Consider the following 6,000-nt stretch of genomic DNA (forward strand, 5'->3'; position numbering starts at 1 on the left):
CCTGCCAAGCTGCACTGCTTCTTGACACACTGCTCACTTAACCCGGAAGCCAGCCGCAGCAACGTGTTGGAGGAAACACCGTCCAGTTGGTGACCGATGTCAGCTTGCAGGCACCCAGCCCGCCACAAGGAGTCACTAGAGCGCAATGGGACAAGGAAATCCCGGCAGACCAAACCCTCCCCTAACCCGGACGACACTGGGCCAATTGTCATGGGTCTCCCGGTCAGCTGTGACACAGCCTGGGATCGAACCTGGGTCTGTAGTGACTGCGATGCAGTGCCTTAGACCGCTGCGCCACTTGGGAGGCCCAAATTGAAGCTGTTCTGAGGGCAAAACTGGGTGCAACTCAATATTAGGAAGGTGTTCCTAACGTTTTGTACACTCAGTGTATATCACTACATTATAAACTGGGTGGTTCGAGCCCTGAATGCTGATTGGCTGACAGCCTGCTCTAATTACGTTGGTAACCAGTTTATAATAGCAATAAGGCACTTCATGGGTTTGTGGTATATGGCCAATATACCATGGCTAAGGGCTGTATCCAGGCACTCCGTGTTGCTTCGTGCCTAAGAACAGCCCTTAGCCATGGTATATTGGCCATGTACCACGCCCCCTCTGGCCTTATTGCTTAATTATAGTTGTATTTGTATGATAAAGACGATGGGAAAACAGCTTATGCCATGACACCCACCCCAACCAAACAGAATTCCAGAGCTTAATTTGGCTTCAGTGACTTTGACATATTCAAATGTTAATGAATAATGCATGATCATTCCTTACTTTAGGAAGTCAAGTGAAAACACTCAGTCTATTTGATTTAATGCAAGCACTGTTGGGTTCCCCGTGGGACGGAACGTCAACCACCAACCTCAGCCACTCGTCATCCTCACATCCCCTGTCACCCGGGCGATGAGCACTCTACATGCATGCGCCAAAGAGTCCAAAGTGGAGACAGACCAGGAGAGCGGAGAGGCAGACAACAATTGGAGGGTCATTTGGTGGAGGAAATCTTTAGAGCTGTACGCAGGGAGAGGAGTGCTGCTTTCACATCTCACCACAAACAAATCCATAAAACATGTCAGATACAATTTTCAGAATGGGAATGCACACGGATGACAAGCCAACAATACACCACAATGACTATTGAATAATGCATACTGTTATTAAGAAGTAAAAGAATAAGAGTTCATGTGAGTGAGTGAGAGAAGGACATTATACTTAATTCAGGGTAACATCTTGAATAGAACAATGAATGACAGCATAATTTGCAGCATGCACAAGACGTCTACTGGGAAAGCTTCAAGATAACATCAAGTGGACCATAATGAAGATAAAACCATGCAAGTCAAGAAGCATCTCCATCACCAAAGTTAAACTATCTGACAAAAGATTATTCATTGATGATGAACCAATACCAACAGTGTCTGAGCAGCCCATCAAAAGCTTTGGAAGATGGTATGATGCAAGCCTCAAGGACACAGACCAAGCCCAGGTGCTAAGGCAGGAGACCATCAGAGGCCTCGAGAGCATTGACGAGTCCATGCTTCCTGGTAAACTGCAGCTTTGGTGCCTGCAGTTTGGACTGTTACCCCGTCTGATGTGGCAGCTAACTGTCTACGACATTGCCCTCACAAAGGTTGAGAAGATGGAGAGGATGAATCGCTCCTACACAAGGAAATAGTTAGGAGCTCCACAATGCCTCAGCAACATTGGCCTCCACAGAAAAGGAGTCCTTTAGCTGACTCTCTCTGGTCTGGCAAAGTTCAAATGTACTAAAGTAAGACTAGAGATGACACTGACAGTCTCGGGACACAGCAATAAGAGCTGCTGCACCAACCTTGTCAACGGGACGGAAGTGGACTCCAAGGGAAGTAGTTCAACAAGCAAAAGCAGCCCTCTGACACAGGGACATCGTAGGGCAAGTGGAACAGGGAAGTGGAGGCTTCAGTCTCAGAGAAAGTCGGCCCTCCTGGCACAAGGCAACACCTCCAGAGATGTGGAGGCTAGTTGTGGATTAAGTGCGCTTTCAGGAATATGTGTGCCGTCAGGAATAAGCAGCAAGGTGCGCCAATGCTTTCTCATAAGCAGGGGCAGTGGATGAGGTGGGAGAGCATGGAGAGCATAATCCTTGTCAGATCGACATGATGTGCTTCCGTCACCCCAAAATCTCAACCAGTGGGTGGGTGAAGATCCATCGTGCCCACTGTGTTCAACCTCATCCACCAGATTGCTGAAGGACCTTGGTTTCCACGGCAAAGCCTTACGCCAAACCATCAAGGCAACGTCAGAGACTGCTGAAAGGGGTAGCCAGTGGCTCTGGCTAAAGAGAAAATACCCCAGCTGGGCCCCAGAGTGAGCGGGAAGGAGACTGGGCAGGTATAAAGGTTCTGGGATGCCAGAATTTACTGTTGAACCTTCTGGATATGTCGTGGGCTCATCAACAAAACATTTAAGATGGAAGGTGCCCACTTGAAAACCCCAATTAAATATCTGCCCCATCCCCATCCTCGTCTCAACAGCATCAAGCAAGTTTTAGGTTAGTGCTCGCAATCAACTATTGACACAATAGAATTATAACACAATGTCCTGTGTATTCGGAACTAATCTCTGAACATCTTTGCACCTCAGCTTTACAATGTTACAAGTATAAAGGGGAGTTCGAGGAGTTTGACTTCCCTTAAAGTAGGCCTAATGTATACAAAAATACTATGTACCCTGCCAAGGTGTGCTCTCTCTCTCACTCTCTCGCGCAACAGGTACAGCAGTGAGAAAAGACCTTGCCTGTTTTAATCTCTATAATGAATAAGAACATGCCAACGTGGTAATGGACGCCTGCCACCATGCTGCTGAATTATTCACTGTCTGGGGAACCGGAGGAAAGGTGGCCCGGATCAGATGGAAGTACTGTGTCACTGGCCTGCCTGGCTCTTCTTTCTACTGCTGGGAGAGGCAGTCAGCCTGCCACATGAGATATAATGCACTGAGGACAGGTGTTCACCTGGATGGAGGATAGAGAGCAGAGCAAGGTACTGACCTGCTCCAATTCAATTCAGCCAACATTGCTTTTGTGTGTAGGTGCCTTATCTATCTACAAGATCCTGTAATCAGATTTAGCCAATGTAGATCATCTTGAACTGACACTATCCCAATGCAATGAAGGGAAGGATTAAGACCAGAAACCAGAAATATTTGTAAATAACAAGCATGTCCTTTTTGATAGGCAGCTTAAAAGTTATCACTATTTGGGTCAGTCCTGATTAAACTACAAAACTTTTGGCTTTAGCCTGTTAGCTATCTGGGACATTCAGGTAGCTGCCAAAATATAGAAAACACCAGTAAAATAAGTATACCAAGTATACTGAAAGCAGGTGCTTCCACACAGGTGTGTTTCCTGAGTTCATTAAAGGGATACTTCGGGATTTTGGAGATGCCCTTTATCTACTTCCCCAGAGTCAGATGAACTTGTGGATACCATTTTTATGTCTCTATGTCCAGTATGAAGGAAGCTAGAAGTAGTTTCGTCAGCCAATGCTAAATAGCATTAGCACAATGACTGGAAGTCTATGGGTATCTGCTAGTTAGCAATTGAGCTAGCGCTAGTTAGCAATTGCGCTAGTGCTAGTTAGCAATTTCCTTCAAACCCCACGCAGAGACATAAAAATGGTATCCACAAGTTCATCTGACTCCGGAGAAGTACATAAAGGGCCTCTTTGCCAAAATCCCGAAGTATCCCTTTAAGCAATTAACATCCCGTCATGCTTATGGTCATGTATAAAAATGGCTAGAAGAAGTAACTTTCAAAGGCTGCGTTTACACAGGCAGCCTAATTCTGATCTTTTTACCAAAATTGGTATTTTGCCCAATCAGATCAGCTCTGAAAAAGAGCTGAGGTAAAAATATCTGATGTGATTGATCAAAAGATCAATTAGTGGAAACAAAGATCAGAATTGGGCTGCCTGTGTAAACTCAGCCAAAGGAGCATAGGGGATTTAAAGTGTGTGTGTGTGTGTGTGTGTGTGTGTGTGTGTGTGTGTGTGTGTGTGTGTGTGTGTGTGTGTGTGTGTGTGTGTGTGTGTGTGTGTGTGTGTGTGTGTGTGTGTGTGTGTCACCAGATCTCAACCCAATTGAAAACGTATGAGAGATTCTGGAGCAGCGCCTGAGACAGCGTTTTCCACCAACATCAACAAACACCAAATTATGGAATTTCTCGTGGAAGAATGGTGTCACATCCCTCCATTGAGTTCCAAACACTTGTAAAATCTATGCCAAGGCGCACTGAAGCTGTTCTGTCGGCTCGTGGTGGCCCAATGCCCTAATAAGACATTTTATGTTGGTGTTTCATTTATTTTGGCAGGTAACTGTATGAGCAAATAGGAGAGGGCTTCAGTTTCAGAAGAATTGTTAAAGTAACTGGCCAGTGAAAATCGAACTTTAAATGTTTATATTCTGTTAGCTCATACCCAAATAATGTCGTTGACTTGTCCTATACTCGTATTTGTGGCCAAAGCATAACATTTTAGAAAAAACACTTTAAAAACTCCACCTCAAACTTGTATCTCAAACAGACTATATAAAACATGCTCATGATTTCCTCATAGAACATGATGTCATCTCCCTGAGGAGAATAAGCTGTCCAATCAGCGGTCTAGAGGAGGATGAGCTGGCCAATCAGCTGTCTACTTGCGTTCATATACCAACCGGTATATGCCCACACCATTCCAACACGGAAAAACTGCTTTTTAACATACTTAATTGGAAGGAAAACGATTTCCCTCATATTGTTAGTAATTATAGATCATATTTCATAGAAATCTGGAAACACTGGGCAGTTCCTTTGAGATCATATTGTTTGATAACTTATCATTTATTAACTAATCATGTAAATGTTTTATTTCCCGGTTGTTGCTTGAGAGATAGCCATGGGATTAATACATAAACCAAATCATATTTCCAAGGGAAATCCTAAATAGATTGCTCTTTCGTTTTTGGAAAAGTATGTAGTGTGAAGTACAACAGTTCTTTATCTATAATTAGAAAGTTTGATCAATGAAGAAAAGTTTGACAATGTTTTGATGTATTTCTGTTTCTTTTAACGTCTTGAAAAAGTGTTTGTACAGTAAAAAAAAATTGCATTTTGCACAGTTGTTTCAGATTCTCAGCATAACGTGATTGGGTAAGGGATTTGTTAGTCTATTTGTGTTGGCTATTTCATCTACACATTTCATAATGTCATTCATGTTATACAACTTGTGTGGTATTAGATTTCACACATCTGCTATTAATTTGTCCAACCTCTGATTGTTGAAGAGTGGTTGGGGCAGGAAGCCTAGCAGTTAAGAGCGTTAGGCCAGAAACCGAAAGGTCGCTAGTTCGAATCCCCGAGCCCACTGGGTGAAAAATCTGTCGATGTGCCAATGAACAAGGCACTTCAACCTAACATTATTATTATATGTTCCCTCATTTAACTGGGAATCACAAGACTGGCGCTGTCCATGGTGCTGAAGCTAACCACTCTCCTGTTTTATCCTTGATGCAAAGAGAAAGGAAACATGCCAAATTAAGAAAAATAGACTGCATACATTCTCTGTGTTCATTTTATTACGCTTGGAACCACAAGTTAATGTAGAAATCTAGAGGCCTAGATAAAGTAAGGTATTAAGATTATTGAATTGAAGTCTGTGCCCAGTGGGATGGGCCTAATCATGTTTATAATCCATTACCACATGTTGTGCATGGCTGATGCTGAGGACTATAGGCCCAAACGTTTTGTTTCATGGGCCATTTAATTGCGTTCACTTTCAAGCGTGCATCACGCTTGCGCACAGCACCCAGGCCATTCCCATGACTTGTAACTTGTAAGTTGAGTAAAGGGGCAGGTGGGGGGAGAGAGAGGCAGACCGGGAGGCTCTGCCAATGGAAATAGCGCACTAACAGCAGCGAGCCAGAGAACCGAGCCTGCCTCTATGTCAGGGCCACTTACCTGCAAGGTGCGCAAGGAAG

Source organism: Coregonus lavaretus (genome assembly GCF_964263955.1).
Source record: "Coregonus lavaretus genome assembly, chromosome: 10".
NCBI lineage: Eukaryota > Metazoa > Chordata > Actinopteri > Salmoniformes > Salmonidae > Coregonus > Coregonus lavaretus.